Source organism: Dermacentor silvarum, chromosome 11, assembly GCF_013339745.2.
Source record: "Dermacentor silvarum isolate Dsil-2018 chromosome 11, BIME_Dsil_1.4, whole genome shotgun sequence".
Classification (NCBI taxonomy): Eukaryota; Metazoa; Arthropoda; class Arachnida; order Ixodida; family Ixodidae; genus Dermacentor; species Dermacentor silvarum.
The window spans coordinates 94287829-94308886 of NC_051164.1; the positions used below are offsets into that span (position 1 = coordinate 94287829).

General features: G+C 43.7%; 1 long non-coding RNA gene and 1 pseudogene across 1 annotated transcript; both read left to right on the forward strand.

Annotated features, from left to right (window-relative positions):
- Positions 1-261: 261 nt before the first annotated feature.
- LOC119432749 (alpha-crystallin A chain-like) lies at positions 262-748 on the forward strand (annotated as a pseudogene).
- Positions 749-14052: 13304 nt separating this feature from the next.
- On the forward strand, positions 14053-20832 carry LOC119432993 (uncharacterized). Its single transcript, XR_007464175.1, has 3 exons — positions 14053-14076; positions 19171-19299; positions 20720-20832. It is a non-coding gene; the product is annotated as an uncharacterized LOC119432993 (long non-coding RNA).
- The last annotated feature ends 226 nt before the right edge of the window (positions 20833-21058 follow it).

Genomic DNA, 21058 nt, shown 5'->3' on the forward strand with positions numbered 1-21058 from the left:
TTTGTAGCAGACCGATGCACAAAATAGCAAAAATGACGCAGACGTCGGTGTCACGTGATGCGCTTTGACCAATCCACGGTCGCACTCACTCCCGTGTCAACGTCCCGGATGTTTCGAGAACTTTCGCGCAGCAGACGACGCGGGGTTATAAAAGCAGACGACGCAGTGCGGTGGGAACGAATTTCAAACTTGACAGCGAAAAAGCATTTGCGCTTCTTGTTACGAAGGCTGCTCGTTGACTACGTTTTTAACGCGAGAGAGATGGCGTTGTTCCCGCTGCTCTACGAGACAACTGGGGGCCGTCAGATTTGGCGCGTCGCTTCTTCAACGACGACTTCGGCCGAGTTTACTCGACGGTGAGCTGTTGACCCTCCGTTCTTCCACCAACGGTTCTATGTCGAACCTTACAACCGAGGCAGCTGGACTCGACCCGAGCCGTAGCCCAACAGGGCTCGGCAGTCTCCTGCACGCCGGACAAGTTCGCCATCAACGTTGACACCCGGCACTTCGCTCCGGAAGAGATCACTGTCAAGACGCAGGACAACTGATCGTCATTCACGGCAAGCACGAAGAGAAGTCTGACGACCGCGGCTGCTACATAATGCGCGAGTTCAGCCGACGCTACGTCTTGCCCGAAGACGTCGAGCCTGAGTCGGTCAAGTGTCACCTGAACCCATCGGGCTACCTGTCCCTGGCTCCTCGTAAAAACGCGCCCAAGAAAGAAGACACGAACAAGCCGATCCGATAGAAATCAAACACGAATCCAGCGGGGCGGGTGACAAAAAGTGAGCTGATCTAAACGTTCCGAATCAGAACGGCGTCGATTAAACACAGGATGCATGCTCCTACCAGTCAAGCATAACAATCCGAGCCTTACCAAAGCAGGAAGATCGTTGTTTGTGAGCAGGTACTCGCATTCGAGACCTAACCGAGTGATAACAAAAGCGTCGGTCGCCTTCCCGTGGTTGTTCGTTTTACCTGTGATGTATACGTGTTATATATAGTCACTAATAAAGTTTCTGAAAGTTCCAGTTATTTCCGAGCTGTGTGTATAACTTGGGCACAGTTGTGCGGGCTGAATGTAGCGCGCACTTGTCGAAAAAGCCTGTATGACAGACATCTTAGCAAATCGGAGCTGTCAAAAAACGGTGAAATCGAAATGCGCCAAACAAAATGTCCATAGTATGCCTAGAGTCCAGCTGATTGTCGATATGGTGTCGGTGTAGTGGAGAAAACAAACAAATTATGCTTATTATATTATGAAGCTCATCACCTGCTATGAGCTGCTTCGTTTGCTAATTTTGCTAATAGTAGTTTGCAAATTTGCTAATTTTGCTAATAGTACTCTACAAACCCGTATTCTGGGTCCGAAGCAAAACATGCCCTACTGAGCATATTATTTAAGACCATACAGTTGATATAAAAAAAAGAAAAAAAAAAAGCAAGAATTTTTTCTGTGCCGAAGGTTGGCGTTACAATCAACGAACCCCGTATGCTCAAAATCGAGCAAAAATTTTGAATCGGGCACTACTAAGCGTGTTATTCAGGACTATGCAATTTAGCTATAGAAATACCATAAGACGTTATTTCTTTGACAACTTATGGCGCTACCAACAACAAACACTATTATATGCTCGTCGATGGCACACGATGTCCTACTAAGCATAGGTTTTAGGGCCATACATTTAAATAACAAAAAAATGCAATAATATATTTTTTTCTTTGCCAGCAGGTGCGCTACAACCAACAAACCCCTATTTTCAGTCTAACCAATGGCCTAACACGCACAAGATTCTAAAGTACGCATTACTAAGCTTACATTTAGGACTATGTAATTTAGTAACAAAAAATAATAATAAATAGGTTATTCTATGCCAACACAAAACAAACCATCCAACAAAACCTCGTATTTAAGCCCGAAAGCGAGTTGAATCTTAAATATGCACTACTGAACGTGTCACTTAAAACCGTGTTATAAAAAAAAAAATATTATTAAACAGTTATTTTTCTGCCGGGAACGCTACGATTAAAAAAAAAACAAAAAAAACTGTGTTTTAGGTCCGAAAGCAAGTTCAATTTCTCCAACGTTTTGCAATCGATTTGGTGAAACGGATCATACAAGACTAGGGTGGCTAGAAGGGGAGGTGTGAATACCGGCGGCGCAAGCGTGACCCTCAGCGCACCGATGCCGCAGGGCGGCGCTGTTGACCGAGGCGCGGGAAGGCACGCAACCGAAATGAGCGCATCGCCAGCCTCGGGTATCGCGCGTTGTCTGCGAGCGTCATGAATATACGTCTTTATCCATGAAATCAACGTTTTATCAGCCCACATCACTACTCCTGTGAGATTTTACGGGCCCAGTTCGCATTGCGTCGATAGATTCAAACGCGTTTTTTTCTTGTTTTTTTTCTTTTGGTCCTCCGGATCAGGATCATAGGGGCTGGGGGCTCTGGAATAATTTCGACCACTTCAGGTTCTTTAACGCGCACTCACACCTTACGGCACACAGGTGCCTTGCATTTCGACTCCCTCAAAATGCGACCGTCGTCGTCGAGGTCAGCAGTAATCACCCGCGTGCCGTACGTACGACCTGTAAACTGCAGTCATTACCCGATTACTTCTCGACGTACAAACCACTTTGTGCCAGCGCTTGAAGACGTGTAGCATGTCCTTTCGACGCTCAAATAAGCAATTACTATGATTTCAGACAGCAACAGATCTGGTCATAAAATAGTTTATTTAAGTGAGGAAAACAATTAACTATGGGAAAATTTGATCTACAACACGCAATATGTCGGGCTTTAGTTTATTCTCAGTGCCCTGCTGAATGACACCTTAAGCAAAAAATGAATCCTTGTTACTTAATAAAAAACGTACAACTGATGCTGTCAGGGCAGCAGATGATGCTCTAGGCAACCAATTTTCGGCACATCACCAATTGATCAACTGCATAAACTTTGCCACAGCTTTGGCATGCAATTAAACGAGTGAGTTTGTTTTCAATAAGGGCATTAATTGACCAGCTTGTAGAATGGTTCTGATAGACTGATAGATATAAAAGGCCCCCAAGGTCCCTTCTGTTTGTTCTTTAGATATTCCACAAAGGTTTCGTTGTGAAGCTGCCCAGCCAAGTAGATGCACAGCTGGCAAGTCCTTCTCCAATGAAGAACACTACCATTTTGGTTACACAACAGGCGCAGCATTTCGTTCAATGCAAACTCTGCAGTCCAGTAACGAGCAATGTTTTGTTTAAACTTTGCAGTGACCACAGTTCCAAAGGTCGCTTAAGCTCGATAATGAACAATTCTTCTGCGACTGGACTGGGCATTCATCCCGCTGTATATTTACAGCCTCCACGTCTGCCGGTGGGCATGTATTCCACCGTCTTGTCAATAGACAAGCGCCGCTTCTGTTGTAAGATATAATAATAATACTTTATTCGTACTCAGAGAGTCGAATATGTAGTCCAGGCATACAGGTCGATCATAGTAGGCGGAACTGCCTATACCGGAGTGGTTTGCGTGCCGAACCTGGGACCCGTGGAGCGTGTGAGACATCTCTTCTTTTTCTTTCTTTCGTCAGAGTCCTTTAATGTATTTTGGCAAGTTCGGAAGTACTGTGGGCACGGCATCTTCTGAGAGGGCAGGAATGTGACGTGGTATCAAGACTACAGTTCCATTAATAAAGTCACGAACGATAAACCTAAGGAAACAAAAAAAAAAAAAAAAGAAGAGAAGAAGAAAAGGCGGTGGTGATCAGATTGAGCTAGCGTGAGAGGCCTCGTGAATAATACTAGGATGGCAATTGGCAATGCCACGACGACGCTGTGCAACACGCTATGTATCGCGAGAAACACCACAAAACAGGCGACGAGACCAAAACCACCTTCAAGTATCGAAGGACCCTGCCAAAACTGACGGCGAAGGCACGGAGGCGAGGCGAGGCCGGCAGGCCGGCGCGGCTATGCTTCCCGCGCCGCGAGCGGTAGCGCCATATTTCCCTGGTGGCATCGGTGCGCAAGGGGTCACGCGCGCCTGCAGGAAAGCGCCGCGGTATTCACACCTCCCCTTCTAGCCACCCTAACAAGACCGCGCGCTATTCGGTTGCGCTGTTTGCGCCAAGGTTTGCGCATCAGGTGCACACTTGACTGAGACAACTTATTGAATATCCTGCAAATTGATGGCCTGGTTCGCGTGTTGTTTTCACTTCTATTGTACTTCATCCTAACGTGGCTTGCGGGTAGGTGTTTTGCGTTCTTTTCAATGCATTGTTTGTGACAGACTTCGACGGTAGCATGAGCTCGTTGCAGGATCTTGCACGATAAGCTCGTTGAGCATCTCAACCTCCTTGGTTGAGATTTCGTACAATCTTCTTGTTGCGAATTCTGATAACCTAAGCGTTCAAGCCTTATCACATCCACATTGAGATGCGTGATCGCAGTTCTAGAAATTCTGTCTTTTTCTGTCAATTAAGCAAGGGGAGGGTCTATGCCATAAAGCACCATCAGCATGCCAAGAGGAACGAACGCCTGCGTTATTACACGGAAGTGCGACTCGATCGTAAGCGTTCCGTAGCTGGTTTATAAGCATGGACTAGTCCCAGTGTACGTTTTGGAGTCCGAATTGAGGCGCTGTTACAATTTGGACAATTTGTTCGCCTGCCACAATAGGCAGCTGAACATGAAACGAAACAGCGGATTGGAGTATTTCGGCATTGTTCGCGTTTGAATTTATGCTGGTAGTACGTGCTTTTGCGACGCACGCAAAATAAAACCAAGGTCGTCTTGGTGCGGGAAACGCAAGACGCGCCGAATTCTTGCACTCACTGTTAGTCGCAGTCTTTCAACGACTCGCTAACGTACGCGAATGTCTGCCAAAAGGCGGGCGAGCTTAGATTTATTTATTATTTAAGTACACTACCAGTGAAATCGAGGTTCAGGCAAGAAATCTTAAAGGTAACCATGAGTACCAACCTAGCTATGTTTGCATTCATCAACACGATATCCTGCAAAAAAAAAAAAAAAAAAAGGGGTTTCAGTCTATTATTGCACGCGGGCAGACGGAAAACTTATATGTGTCTGTTGCAAAATATAAAAGTAACTGTGTGGCTTGATGGTGCCCACTTCATGTGCAATGGAGGCAAGTAGTACTAAGGAAATCCAAGGATCAAGGGCAAGCTTATTAAGCTGACTGGAAACATATGGCATCTGGTCCAATAACAGTTTGACCACACTGCTAAAGAATTGCCCTACGCCTGTTGTAAACTCATGACTAGGTTGTATAATATTGCTGCACCTGTAGTATACTATATATGTTTCATGCCTTTAAGGGTGTGCATGCATAGCAGTGTTTGTATTTGTGTCCCATGCTCCCTTTTATTGTTTGACTGTTTTCTCACGTACCAAATTTGTATCATACAGTATCTGTCATGTACCCGCTGTACCAATGCCCTTTGGCCGATGTAGTACAATAAATAAAGAAAGAAGAAACAATAAATAGAGGAAGTGCAGCCTGGATTTTTTCCTCATACATCAAGTACTTGGCATTGTCTCGGTGCATCTTAATTCAGCTTACTCAACATTGCGTTTTGTAAGGTTACGCTTTTGCATCTTCATGCACTGGTTGAAGTTTCCAGCATGCTTGCCATATGATTTATCAGCCGTGCCTGTTTTGGGCCTACACAAAGTCATGTGGGACAGCCTGGAGTAAGTTTTTCATGCAGCACCTAGCTATAGCAGTCAGTTTGTGAAGTGAATGTGACTAATCCGCACGAAGAAACGACTGACATGAGTTTATATCTAGCATGAGAACGGAGTATGATACATTCTCTGTCATTGTGCAACATAGCTTAAAAGTCTATTCAGTCAGTGATGATCTTTCTGGTGAAGTGCGAAAATGTTTTCCAAACACAAGCAAAGCTGTGCACAGTAACATCTAAGAAACATTTTAAAGCAAAGCTTTTTTGCCTCTTCCTTCAACTTTTCCACCTGCTGCTGTTGCTGTTGCTGTGGCTGTCTTGCATGCCACATTGGGGGCTGGTTCAGAGCGGGTATATATATGGAAGTAGCATGGAAGACAGGAAAGACGATGTGAAAAACTCATTTGAACCTTTCCATCGCGTTGCATGTACACAATGCCCTCTGGGGTTCCCTGGGCGTTGCCACGTTAGCCTCTTGACAGTTGTAATTATCCGTTGCCCCCAACAAAAGCATTGCAGAGCTTACCTTTCTACTAACGTGCAAGTCCAGAGGAAAGTTAGGTAAAAAGGTATAGGGAGGAGGTAGGGAGAGGAGGCGGAAAATGGGCAGGAACGACGCAGTCGCGGAACGAGTTAATAACAGCCTTTCCACTCTTAGCTTGCACTCCCCATACAGGGAGAGGGAAAAGCTGATGTGGGAAGACTACTACTACGCTACTGCTACTACGCACTACTATTACGCTACTACTAAACACAACTACTACAGACATGACAGTGGTTGTGGGCAAACTGAAGGTGCGGTACGTTTCTGCTATTCCTGAGAAAAAAAAAAATATATATAGCACCATGCAAAAGTGTGAAGCAGACGACTGGCGCAAGGCATGTAGACGCAAAGCTGCATTAAAGCACCGTAGGGTTTAGGCGACACTACGGAAGCGGTCGCACGTCAAATCAACACTTCTGTGTCTGCCGCGGCAGCGTTGCAGCTGTGACATTGCTTGAGGTTGCGGGTTTGATCCCGACCGCGGCAGCCGCATTTCGACGGGAGCGAAATACAAAAACATTCGTGCGCCTGAATTTTGGTGCACGTTAAAGAACACCAGGGTGTCAAAATTAATCTGGTCCACCACTACGGCATGCCTTGTAGTCCGATTGTTTTTTTGGGGACGTACAGCCCCATAATTCATTAAAGTTTAACACTTCTGCCACGATGCGTTGTGCTGTGTGAGGCAATGACAATGCTAGCCTTTTTGGAGGTTATGAACAATGGCGCACACGAACGTCTCAAGCAAGCACGTTGCTGTGTGTTCTGTGTACTACGCAGACAAATGGCAGCGGTTCATGCGAGGTAGCGTTTAACATGAACTCACCACTCTCGTATTAGACTAAACGCCGAAGAAATTAAACATTCGCTGTCAACATCACTGCTATTTGTCGTCAATCAAAGCAAACAGCACAGAAAGCTTCACTTAAGTCGATTCCCACAGTGTGTGGGATCTGGGTAATAATATAGGGCGCTTGTGCTTCTTATCGTGTAATTTAAATTAAGTGTAATTTAAATTAACTTCCTGCTACCAGCTTGCACTCAACATGAGCGTCAGCACATCATGTATCACGTGATGTTGTTCAGTAATGTGATGAGCAGCTGCCTCTTGCCATTTTGTAGGTTTCTTAATATGTGACCTGATTTGTTTATTCAGAGTGCGAGATCTCTCCATATCAACAAAGAAATCGGAGTCCCACACATCAACACATGTCCCACTTAATCCTTTGCTGCTTAGAAGTTTCTCCTGATATGTTTCAAATACTGTGAAGACGGCAGCAACCTGAACTGTTGATGCTTTTATAGTGGAACATGCTCAGTGAGGACAAAACATGGAAAAAGCGGATACAAGTCGCGTTCATGTTGTTTTGTCCGTACTCAACTTGTTCCACAATGCACAACCTGCCAACTCTCCCAAAATTTCCACGAAGCTTCTAGAGCGCCTTCTGGCAGGCACTGTGCAGATGCTGCAGTCAGGCCAAACAGCCAGCCAGCAGCCAGATTCAGGAAAGTGGGTGCAGGTACGCAAATAATGCTGATGTATTAAAATGAATGTAGGTACAGCTGTGCGTTACACCATGCCTTCTTCATGGCAGGAAAGCAAATTACGTAGGTCGCTTGCAAAGAGATTGTTGAGTGTTCACTTAACACCGTGACAAAGTTCAGCATATGCAACAGTTTTACATTGCGTCGAGATTCACAGAATTTCAGATTTAGTACTTTTAAGTATGCCTCACTCTTGGAGGCCATATGCAGTATTACTGTTATGCTAAGAAGTGTGTGAATCAATGTGGTGTTTACTGTGCAGGGGCAACAACAATCTGTAGGTGCACTTTTGTTGTGCACGTCAGTGTTCAAGGTCAGCTGGCTCTCAATAGTGCTCCAGTCCAGAAACTGGAGACCATGTTTGTCATCCTCTGAAGTGCCTGAAGGACCTGCACTCATTCCAGACAATTGTCCAGGAAATAGGTTACGACTTTGTGACCAGGAAGAACATTCATAACCTGCATATTGCTGGACACTGCTCCAGGGAACTGATCGAGGTGGACTGCTGTCTGGGGTGAACACAACAAAGGGCCTTGTTTCCGGTGTCATGAGTAGCAGCTGGAGCTGCTGCTGTTGCTATGGCTGCTGGCTGTGCTGTGCCAAGTGCAAGCCCATGGCTGTGACCCGTCCAACTCTTCATGGCCAGATTAGGTTTGGCATGCCAATGGACTTCATATATGGTAGATAACACGGTGAGAGGCATTGTTTTGCTGTTGTAGAAACATTTTCTCTGTAGGCTGTAATATGTGTGCTGAACTTCAGTTTCCTTATGTCTGTCAGGCCTCAGTGTTTTCTATGTGTTTCTGTGAATAGGTTCTGTGTTGCATGTGCACTTAAGAGTCCCTTGGTAAGTAGTCCTGGGACCCATACCCCTTATTCCGCCACCTGCTGTCAGTCATACAGAATGCCTGAATATGAGCTGCAGAGGCAGAGTTTGTTTTACTGGATTGAAGAGCTCACACTTGCTAGCATCTTTTATTCAGATAACTGTCCCAAAAGTGTGCCGTGATATACACCTGTGAGCAAAAGTAGTGGACCCAACGTCTGGATTTGACCTCAATTTCTGCATCATCTATCAAAAATGTTGTTTATACTTGACAGTGTTCGTAAGGCATATGACTGTGCCTTAAACGAGAATCAACGGTAACTGTTCCATCAGGTGTCAACGGATCGTGGTTTGAAAAACACTACAGGAGTCTGTTAGCTTTATACATGCCTGTGCATTGGGGGCTGCAGTTAGCTTTGACTCTCAGTACATAAAGAAAACTTTTAGGGGAATTGATACTTATACTCTGTTTCTTACTTCGCAGGCAATGCTATGGAAGCTATGCCAGTAGTGCGTTTAAAAGTCACTCCACGCGTTTTGCAGTGCACTTAGTTCTGATTGCGATGCCTTCTATAAAAAAAAAAAAATGACATTATATTACAACTACAACATGTGGAAGCGGAAATACGATTGCGTCAAATCACATACTGTATGAATCCAAGGAGAGCATAGGGGAAGTTAATATTTGGTTTTGATTGAGGTGTAGAAATGATAAGCTAAAGGAAAATGAAAGTGGACGCAAAAACAACTTGTCATTGGTGGGAGCCGTACCTACAATCTTTACATTGGTAGCGCTATGCATCTCCCTAAAGGAAGTTTAGTGATCTCACTTGATGGCTGAAGAAAGGGCTCTCATTCGCACAGTGTTTGAGATACAACTTAAATTTTATTTTCGTCTGAATAAACTTACCTTTGGTCCGTATTACATTAAATCTGCTTGCATTATAGAACAGTTAAAGTACTGCTTGATCACATTGATGCTTGCTACTGCCCTATATACTCTAGAGTCAGCTTGACTGTGTCAACACAGGTGCTACCTCGTTCACTGCAAGGTCTACTGCGTAAGTGTCGTGTCCTGTCACGCCTCGTGAGCGAAATGGCCTGTCTAGAAGCTGTGCAGATTCTGTGGCGAGAAAGGCTTGCGAAATTGCTAGGAACAAAGTGTTGCAGTCAGGGCACATGATTACACCAAGAACAGCAACAATCAGTAGCTACACTATGCCATACCAAAAGCATGAATAAGCATAAATTTGCCATTGTTCCTGTTGGCATTGCTGTGCTTATCGGGTGCACTTAGAGAATTAGTGAATTTTTCGCAATAAATTTTATGATGGTTTGTTTTATTGAACATTAGGTAAAACAGCTTCAGGAACAATTAGAGCTGAAATTCTTGTGTGTGTACATAAACCGAACAGTGCTTAATGTGCCCCCGCGGCTTTTGCGAAGGACCTAATGTTAGTGGCCGTAGTGACACGACCCTAACTCTCTAGAAATTGAACTCCTTTAGGATGCCTCACACTACATTATGTGAAAGCAGTTCACGAGTGGCTGTGTGACATGGTAATTAGTCTCACTCACTAGTGATCCATTAAAGGAGTGCTGACGTGACACCTCTGAATTCATTTGTTGCAATAAATGAATGTCCAAACTGTCTGAACACTAGGAAAAATAATGCCAAATGTCAGAGTGCCCTAATTAACTTACAACACCTGTTTCCACATGCCAGTTTCAGTGCTCAGGAAGTGTATGTGTCATGAGGCTATGATACATTGGCTCATGCTGTCACTTCGATCACTGTGGCAGCCACACGCGAGTATAGATAGAAGAAATGCATGCAGCATGCTTTACCTTTTATTGCAATAGCAATTATATGGACACTTCAACCGGATTTCTGCCGTCGCCGTGAGGTTTCGTATAGATTCCAAGGGAATAAAATCGGCGACGATAAAATCGTTGCCGCGCGCCGAATGCGTGAGCGAAAGCGTGCGGGGGACGCGTGCGCTATCACGGAGAGCGAACGCACGGCCGAAAGCTAGCGCGACCGTCGCGCAAAAGGCCATGGAGTGTATGGGAGGGAGGGAGGCGGGACGACGCTGTGCTCCGGCACCAAAGGCGTATCTTGCAATTGGGCGTAAGGGGAGCTTGCCACTCAATCTCCCTCGCGAAAGCGGGAAGGCAACGCGGGGAGGGAGTGGGGGGGGCACAGCTTCTACTCTGCCAACAACTCAGTTCGTACTTTGCCCGGCTGTGGCCGTTGCCCGCACGGTCTCTTATCTCCACATGTCTCTGACCTTTGTATGCGCTGTGCATGCGCCGCTCAGTTTCCTTTGAAGCGATAGACCGCACGAACTTTGCCCGCTGCGGCGGCTGCGATTGCTGCCAGTGTTTTGACAGTCGTTGTCTGTGGTCATTGAGTGTGATCTATTCATGTTTGCTTGTGCGCGCTGACACCACGCTTGTTAATTCAGTTAGTAAGCGGATGTGTCCAAGTGTATGCAGCCGATAAAACTACTATCCCTACTCCGAATAGCTATCTACTAATTTGCTATTGCAATTGATGCTTCGTCTTTCGGGCGAAACTGCGACTTTTTTAGGAGTAACATCATTATACCTAGCCTTACTGCTTCCCAACCGAAGCAATTACTTTGTGTCAAGACGCCACAATAATAATGAGGCTAGGTCCAGTGTTTAAAAGCCAACTTTAGCGTCAAATTGAAATGTCTCATAATTGTTTCTCAACCTTTATGTACTAGTACTAGTCAAGTCTCATCCATTTACATGCAGACAGGTCTCGGCAGAATTTGTCCCACTTTGAAGATACGTGTTAGTACTCTATTAAAGGTGGCATTGTCTTAACTTCATTCCCTTAACAAGTTTATGGTCTCAGTTGTTGATTCATATGATTTTTTTCCCTCGGAGGTCCCAGTACAATCTGACTCTGTGTCTTCATCCGTACAGAAGTTTTGAAATCATATTGGAAACCACTTATGTGTTGTGGTATTGAAGTTCACAATTATGGTGCAGCATGTATGCTTTCTATAAATTATCCCAGGAACCTCTTATTGCGCATTCTACCACCTGGTGCACAATGGCGCGCAAAGGTATCCCTTCTAAGATGTCTGTTCATCTCCGCAGTTTCGTGCAGAGATTAGAGCGGTCTTATGATGAGTTTGACTACACATAGCTTGGGCCCCACATAAGGATGCCGGCACTAGCAATGACAACACTAAGCGTACAGTGAGCCCTTTCCCCCCTTCCTCCTCTCTTTTCTGGATACTTAGATGAGGGCCCCTGCTTGGAGCATGCCCTGGATCTGCCACTCCGGCGTGGCGGTAGCACTAGTAGTATAGTGCTCCTTAGCAGGCAGCAGGGCAACTGTGGTAAGGAACGTGTTGCGTTTATACAGTGACAAAACCCACGTATTCCTTGTGATGAAAAGGAAGGGAGATGAGTGAGAATGAAAGGATTCTGCAAAGTAAGTGGGGCTGAATCGACACACCATGCAACTTCCCTCTGAAATCCACTAGAATAGTCCACAATGACATTGTCCTCGGCATTCCCCTTAATGTTGCCTTGAGCTCGAATACAGTGGGGAAGCGGTGAGGACTGCTGTCATCGTGGTGCCGACAGGGCAGCTGCGCATGTGCTCTGAACATGGTGGAATCGATCGGTTATGAATGTGGCCTGTGCAACGGGTGCCCATTGTAGAAACCAAATTCCCGTGATTTTTGGTCGGCCCCTGCAGAGAGTGCACTGGCCAACTTTTACCATTTTTGCTGTAACTATGCTCACACGATTTTTTGCCTACAATTGTCATAGCTGCACCAATAAATTTGTGATTTTCTGTACGAGTATTAATAGGGCAAAACACATACAGTTGGTGACCAGTTTTTGATAGCTCAATTTTTCTGATCCATAAATTATACTGACCTACCGGAGCAGCAATGACAGCAACTTATAGAACCAATGTATAACAGCAACTGACCTTTTGGCCACAATTAAGTGAATTATTTCTCGTGTAAACTTCATGAAGATTGATGTTTCTGATGCAGATCCGTTTCTCTTGGACTATGGAGCAGGGTGCAAGCAGTCATGTTCAGTGATATGCAATCTGTAGTATTTTTCACCAAATTTCTTAATTTCTTAGCTTTGATGGCACAGTTGAACCTGGATGTAGTGAACACAAATTATTGGATGTAATGAAGCAAATTAAAAGAGTGTCTCACCGATATTAGTGTACAAAAAACTGGCTTATAACGAATGTAGGACATGACAAATTGTATTTTCGTGTTGGATGCGACTTTGCTGTAATAAGGTTTGACTGTATTGTTTTTCGTATTCTAATGTTGGCAGGTCTGAGGAAAGGAAAAAAAATCGGCTTGTATTGTTGGAGTTTTGTATGTACTATTATTGTTATGTATTGCATTGTTGGAGTTTTACTTCCTTGAATTGCTCTGTAGGCTATGGGGGATGCCGTAGCAAAGAACTCTGGAATAATTTCTTACCAGTTTGGGTTGTTTAATGTGTGCCTAAATCTGGTGCCTAAACACGCAAACATTTCATATAGTCTGTGCAGAAAGCACACAAAAGAAATGGACGGAAGATAATTGTGTTACTCTCAACTGTTTATTCATAACGTTATCATGAAATACATATACGTGGTATGCGCAGCTTTGTCAATAAAATGAAATGCACTTTGTGTTAACAAAGCACCCATGTCGCCATCCTTTCTATGTACCCCTGGCCATTTCGCGCTCCTTTTTTCTGTTATGACACCTTACCAACTTGCCCAGTTGACGATTCATCCCCCCCCCCCCCCCCCCCCGCCAACAAATAAAGGCAAAGCAACAGTTTTGATTATGTCTTGTGGTACACAACTAAAAAAATTTGATCTCTTTCTAGTACAAAGAAACAAAAGGATCACTGATGCAACCCACCCACTTCATTTTTATGTAAAATCCTTCCAGTAACAAGTGCACATGCTCATACCAGCTTTTGCCAAGAACCTTTACTTCCTGAAAGAATTCCTCACTTCTGCAAGAGTTCACATGCTCTGTCAAATGCGAGAAGCAAAGAACTTTTGCATTCAGCTACTGCCAGAATGCAACTGTCCTGGCCATGAATGGGGAATGGTACAACCCATAAGTTACCTGGCTCCCAGTTTTCACGTGTCATTATAAAGGGTTCAGTGCAACAGACAGGTTGTGCGTGTGGGAATTATTGAAGCATGCATAAATTTGCAATAGTTCTGAACATCTCAGCGTGCAACATCAAAAGCAAGTTCTTTCTTGTGATGCTTGTGACTCTGTCAAAATTCTGTGCAAAAGAGAGGGCAGCGCTGTCAATGCACCATCATATGTCTCTTTACAAAGATTCGGAGGCCTGACAGAAGCCTTCAGCAAGGGCTGTACCGCCAATCTGCTATACCTGGTTTATCTGGCAGTGGTGTTGGCCAACCTGGAGAGTGAGGCATATTTCTCCTCTTAACCATTTCAGCTTAGTTTTTTTTCTTCCAGAAATGTTGTGCTTACAATGCCGTTTTGTTTTTCTCGGATGTTAAAGATCAACGCAACACTTTATTTTTGCTTATAGATAATGGCAAATACACTCTTAGTGTGGTCCTCACATTCCTATTTTCCCTCTCTAGCTTCTACCTAGTTTCACCTGCCATGGTTGCTTAGTGGCTATATGGTGTCTGGCTGCTAAGCACAAGGTTGTGGGATCAAATCCTGGCCACGGCGGCTGCATTTCGATGGGGGCGAAATGCGAAAACACCCGTGTACTTAGCTTTAGGTGCACGTTAAAGAACCGCAGGTGGTCCACTTTATTCTGGAGACCCCCACTATGCCATGCCTCAGAATCAGATTGTGGTTTTGGCACATAAAACCCCATAATTTTATCTAGTTTTGTTTTGACACGCACGCCTCTGCGATGGTGCCCACCGTGTCAGGGCCATAATCTGACCTAGTCGAATTTGCCTCTTTCTAGGATGACAAGCTTTCATCTTATGCTTGGAGCTTAGCTTGTATTCGGAGTCGAAAGAGCCAGCACTTCAATCAACAGTTGGATGTCCCGCATGAACAGCCATCTCAAGGTGATAAAAATTATTTTTGTGCTTTTTGCATAAACAAGTGTGCTTATGTATAGAAATGATTTACATAAGGGGCCTCCTTATGGCAGTATTTCACTTCACACATTTATTGAGTGAGCTGGGTAGTTTGGGGACTTCTGTTAGCCTTCGAATAGCCAGAGTGCAAAAAAAAAAAAAAAAAATACAGTTGGTTAAAGAAGTACTGAAATGATATGTTTGACCCTTAATTTTTTTTTTTTTTTGGCAAATGAAGGTCCTAGACTTCTAAATTGTATAGAAAATATATTGGCAAGCCTCAGAGCGCCGTAAAGAAATTAATATAAGAGACTTTTTATAGCCAGTTTCGCCTCTCAGGAGCTTACTGTGTCGTGACATCATAACCCAGAAGGTGGTCACATAGGAGCTGGACATATCGACGTTTTGACACTTGCTGCAGCTCGGTCATCTGCCGTGCTGCTGCTACATCTGGCCTGACACTGAGTAGCAGCGTAAGTCTAGCAAGCTTACACCTTAGCATGAGTGCTAATGTTTTAATAAAAAGTGTTCTTATAACAATGCAGAAAGGAAAACATTAATTTTGCATGTTCTTCAAGTAGAGAATCAACCATTGTGACAGATGGAACACACTTTGCCAGACATGTCTTTCAAGGTGCCCTCGCTCTCCTCTGAATATGGCATTACGAAGCTCCCTTTTTCCAGCATTCCCATGCACACAACAGCATTGCAATGCCGCCATTTTCTCTACAAGACTGTAACAAACTCTGACCGATCAGCTGTATTTCTGGGTAATCTGTCACTTTATTTCTCCATTTTTCTGTCTCTACAGTAAGTTAAATGAACACCACTTCCCTTTTTTTTTGTTTTGTTATTTCAGTGAGAACTTGTCACTAGGAAAATGTTTCGTATGTGTCATGTGTACTTGTGGACTGTGTTGTACAGAGTGTTTTGTGGTGTCTGTTGTGACATAACCACTGATCATAGCTTGACGTGGCAGTGTTGGGGAGGCTGGCTTGCAGGTGTAGATAAGAGCTCTTTGCTTCACCTCGAAAAGGGGGGCAGCGCATAAAAAACACAGCACAGAGAAGAGAGTGGACAACACAAATGCTGCAACTTGCAACTAAGTTTTATTAAAAAAAAAAAAAAAGACATAGTCTTGTATAGCACACAAGTGCACCACCAGGCGACAGACAATTGCACTTCTCAAAAGCAAGAAAGAGAAAAAAAAAATTCTTGTATGTTTATTCCAGTTTATATGCAAGTTTTTTTTGCCAGCCCTTTAAAAATTATAATTCGTGCTTGTGCAGCACGACTGATGGCTGGTTGATACAAGTGTTGTTGCATTTGGCGATGTGAGAAGCTTCGATAATTTTCCTAGTCGGCTCATTCCTGTAGTGTGAAAGTTTTGCTTCACAATGTAGCAAGAAGCAGCGTCTTGCTTGTAAAGCTGCGGAAATAGATATTGAGTGAACAGCTTCTGCTTCTGTCCCAGGAAGAGTGCAATTTGGGCCTGCTGCATCCAGTGGAACAACCACATGAAGAAAACATACCATGAAGTGAGAGAAAGCATGGGGGAAATAGTTATATTTTTGAATTGAAATGTAGAAATAAGGAAAGGTACATTAAAGTGTTCAAAGAGCTACTTGATGCAAGTGGGAGCTGTATCCACGTCTGCATTATGCGTGCGGTGCTTCACACTCCGTCTGATGTGTATGCAGTTGAATGGATGTTCCAGGTTCACTACTATGGCCGGGAAGGGGTGCTGGCTGACACTTCTGGGGTTAATCTTGTATACATATGCTAATACCCAAGAAACTGGGCCGGAAGATATCCGCCTTGGTTCCTTTTTTGGCAAAGCACCATGCGTGGGCCATGCGGAGGATGGGAGTTTGACTGCCACGTGCCTTTTCTTCCACTTATATTTCATTAGCTGCCAACTTTTACGATGTTATTGTAAAACGCCAGATTTTCATTGCTCATTTATGATTGTTGCATTCACGCAAATATTTTATGATTTTTTATTTGTGCATAGTTTAGGGCAAAAACAACCTGAAAAAAAAAAAAACGAAATACAGTTGCCGAGTGATTTTTTATGGCACAATTTTATGGACCCATGTATTATGCGGGCGTTTTATGGCCCAATTTTATGGACCCAGTAATTATGCAGGCGGTGTACCCGTGAAGCAGTGACGTCAATTAATAGAACCGTTGTACTATAACGGCAACTGAATCTTGGCAGCCGTTACATGAATATCGCAATAATGACAACTATAAACTTTTCTGCTTGTCTGATCACAGCACGCCTACTGAATAAAGTCTGTGAATCCTTAATAAACAGGAAACATATTGAATGATCACATCATTTTTAGTATTGTTCATCGAATTTTAGTATTTTATGGGTTCCACTGTAGTGTTCTTGAATTCTAAGGCTGGCAGGTCTGTATTTGCCACTTCCTTATTTCTTTATTTCCTTATTATTTGTATATGCCAATTAAAAAAAATTCACCGATGATAGCGATACTTCCTAATGCGAAATTTGTGTGCAGCTGTATACGCGTTTTGATTTCGCGATATATCGACTGGAGCAGGCAATCTGTCTCATGCGACATGTTGCAAACTGGACGAAGTGTGGCGTGAGTGCTTCGCTAATCGGGAGATCGTGAGAGGCAGTGCGTGGGTGACGTGTGGGCGCGATTCACAGCCGCCGCCGCAGACAACCTACGCGCATGCAACGCTTTGTTTCCATACAGACGATGCGTGCTACTCTGGTGTCGTCTCGCCCCTCGTGCGCTGCATTATTCTTTTCTTCTCACTCTTTCGCCATGCCCTCCACCCCTTTCCACCTCATGGTTGTGCTGCACCCTCCTCTTCCGCTTTCCTCCTGGCCCCTCTTCATACACGTCGATTTTTTCATTCCCTGCTGCACTCCGCATTCGCTCTCATCTTTAGCTGTGCTCGTTCGCTCGGTTATGAGGTAGGACGCCGACGCTTGCCACAAGAATGGGCGCCTAGGAGCTGCGCTCTAAAAGATGATTTCCTCTAGGCTTTCTCTGTCTTCCTTGTCTATTTTCTTTATATAGCTGTAACTGACAAAACAATTGAGGCCTTCAGATCACCCTTTTTTTTCGAATCTAGTTGAATGTGCATTCAGTGCCAAGCGCAGTTCAACCACTATGAGAATGTTGAATAGCAAAGACTTTGGATAAGGGAATCCTAAGCCTGGAACCAACATTTAGTTCTTAACTTCGTGAGAGTTCCTTACAAAGAGAGTTCCTTGGTCTCCACCTTCCTGTGAATCCTTTGCATACCTGCCAACTCTCCCGAATCTTTCGTAATGTTTACGAATTTAGGCCCGTTCTATGATTTTACGAATGGTGCGTAGAGCTTTATGAAAAGTAAATTATTTGTATGAAAAACTTTTAATATTCTTAAAGAATGGGGCAGCGCAGGGTCGCAAAAGAGATGCATACAAGAAAGAAATTCCGATGGTACCTGTGCTACCGTATTGTGGCAGGGCAAGATGCCATATACCAGAGGGGTACTAGCTTCGAGCAAGTTTACTCAAATTTAAATGTGTTGACAATTATTTGTGGGGCAAAGTGTTTTATTGAGTGTACCGAGAGTTTATTCATGCATCGTGAACATAGTGTTGGTTCGTTTACGCTGTGTAAACTTCTCTACCGCAGTTTTATATAATTGTACATGCTCTATTTCCTGAAGCTGGCAAAATTGGCTTTCAGCAAAGTTGCTGAAAAAGTCACCGTGGTCTATAAACAATGCCAAGGCATACAATTCCCGGTTTGTCACGTCATCGGGATTTCTATGAGTTTTAAAGTTCACAGGTTGGCAGATGTGTCTTCGTCTTGTTTAAATTTCCGATAGGCATTTGTTGACTTGCATGTTGTACTACGAATTCATTTTTCTGCCTCTGCAAGTTTTGGTTTCTTCTGCCGAGTTCCCTTCCGATTTTCTCGCAACCCAGTCTTCAGCCACTGCTGCAATATTTTTGTGGAATCGTATGAGTGCTAATTAAAGCTTTGTTTCAGGGCACATCTTGTTGTGATGGTGTGCTGAAGCTGCCATTGGGGGTGACCACCTTTGTGCAAAACAGTTGAGACCTGGGCGAGTGGGTATATTTTTAGGAAAGTGCTAGCAACATGCAAGGTACAAAAGACTGTGCAATACACAGCACAGATGCTGTGGTGTGTGTGTTGTGTCTTGCACCATCCTTTGTCTCCCTTGCATGCTGCTACCATCTTTGTGTAAGCAGACAAGAGAGTTTGCTCATGAGCTTGCTACCTCACAACGCTTTACACAATGTTTAGAGTTTCTGCGGACAAATTTCTTACATAGAGTGCAGTATAGATAACTTCTGCAAGATGTTTAGTTGCCAGAGATGGAATTTCCAAAGCAGTAGTCACATCACTGCCAAGCCATTGCTTCAACCATATTCCTGTCATTACCATGCAGGTTCATGGGGCACAGAGGAAAATCTGCATAGACGTCGCAGTGGCTCAGTGATTATGGTGTTCTGCATCAGAACAAGAGGTCGCGGGTTTGACTCCCGACCGCGTTCCCATAGGGCGAAACGCAGAAATGGTAATGACTAATTCATGTCAGCTTGTTTTACCAATAGCAGCTCGCTTTTGGCACTCATGCATATTGTTTTGTAATTTGCACTTGTTTTGTTGTCATGAGTGCAAAGAATATTATTGCATACTTTTGTGTACTTTGAGATAAAGTTTCTGCTGGTGTTTTACTGAAGTTTTCCATTGAATACAAGGGATAAAATGTACATATTGTCACGTGTTCAAATTGTTTATCTATTTTGGCGATCGTTTCTCACCAGCCAACTATTTTTACAATGTTATCGCTCGGCACAAGATGCGCTGCATGTATCAGAACTCTCTCACCAATTCCACCGCGAGGGAACATTTTCTAATCAGATTGCATGCTCGTAGCATATAGTGTTGTACATTCTGGAACTTATGCGAGCACCACCTATTACAATGGAACGTGCAATGAGTCATGTATAAATAGATGACGCGCCTGACTTGTAAACCAGATTCCGATTGATCGATGACTGCGCTCACCGCAATCATTATGCTTGAGTGTCACTTGCTTTTCTGGGCACAAGTTTGCCCAGTGAAGAGTTAGTTTTCGTGACTCACAGTTGTGGACGCCACTGTCTGGTTCTTAACCATCACTGCAATGTGATAGTATTGATTTTTTGGAATGTGTATATTACATGCAAAAATCAGGGAAGTAAAAAATGCATAGAAAAATTAATGCGAAGATAAAGGAAGGAACTTGGGAGTTAATGTGTTATCAATGGGGAGGTCATCAGCCTGGATGGATCAGTGCTCCGTTCTGCTTTTTACCTCGGGCAAATTCAATTTCCTTGTTCAAATATATGTAAAATGCAGAAATGCTTTCAGAAACGCTTTCACATAACCGTCAATTTTGTTGCATTTAAGAGGGAAAGCTATGTTCTACTGACTGCAGGAAGTATGAGTTTGATTTAATATAATTTGATTAAGTATAGATATAAGTGTAACTTTCATAAGAAGTTATTGAAAATCGGTGGGTATCCAAAAAATTTCAAAGATGAAGTTGAGTCTGTAAATCTGCACCAAAGGCAGATATCACTGCTCTGTAAACTGCATCTGTTAGATCATCTGACGCAGACATATGGGATATATGAGCTTATAGCTTCTGTTGAATTGTTACGTTTCCGAGGATTCTGCAAAAGTCAGGATCAATGGTGTACTTCAGAACGGTGTACAATACATCAATTTTGTCCATTTTACATGTTTTCAGTAGGTGTAGTTGGCGGAGCAGTGATATACTTGCTCCCAATTTGCCAAGTTGTACACTTGATGCTTCAGTTTTCATAAATATTGTGAGTTTTGATAATTATTGTAAAAGTAATGGTGGCCTAAATATATATTTGGTACAGTCAGTGGTTTCCGAATTTTTTTTTTTTTTCAAATGCTACAAACAATCAATTTCAATGCAGTGGATGCCAAGCACAGTGGTGAAACAGCTGTGCCCAATTGGGCCAAATTGCACCAAGAACGGTCCTTTGGGCCATCCTGCTCCAAAACGACACTTTCTCGGAAGATTGCTAAAAAAAAAATGCCATAAGAAGCATAGGACCGAAAGCCTTCGTCTGTTGATGCTGCCTCAGTTGTGAAAAACCAAGCCTAAAGGGCGCCATCATCATTGCCATCATTACTGTAGAAGTCAATGAAGTGACCAAAGCCATGGATATAGCCGATACCGAAGCAAGATGGCAAGGTGAGGGAGTTGGTTTGGATTCATTTTAACGTATGAAACAATGCAAACAAACTTGGAT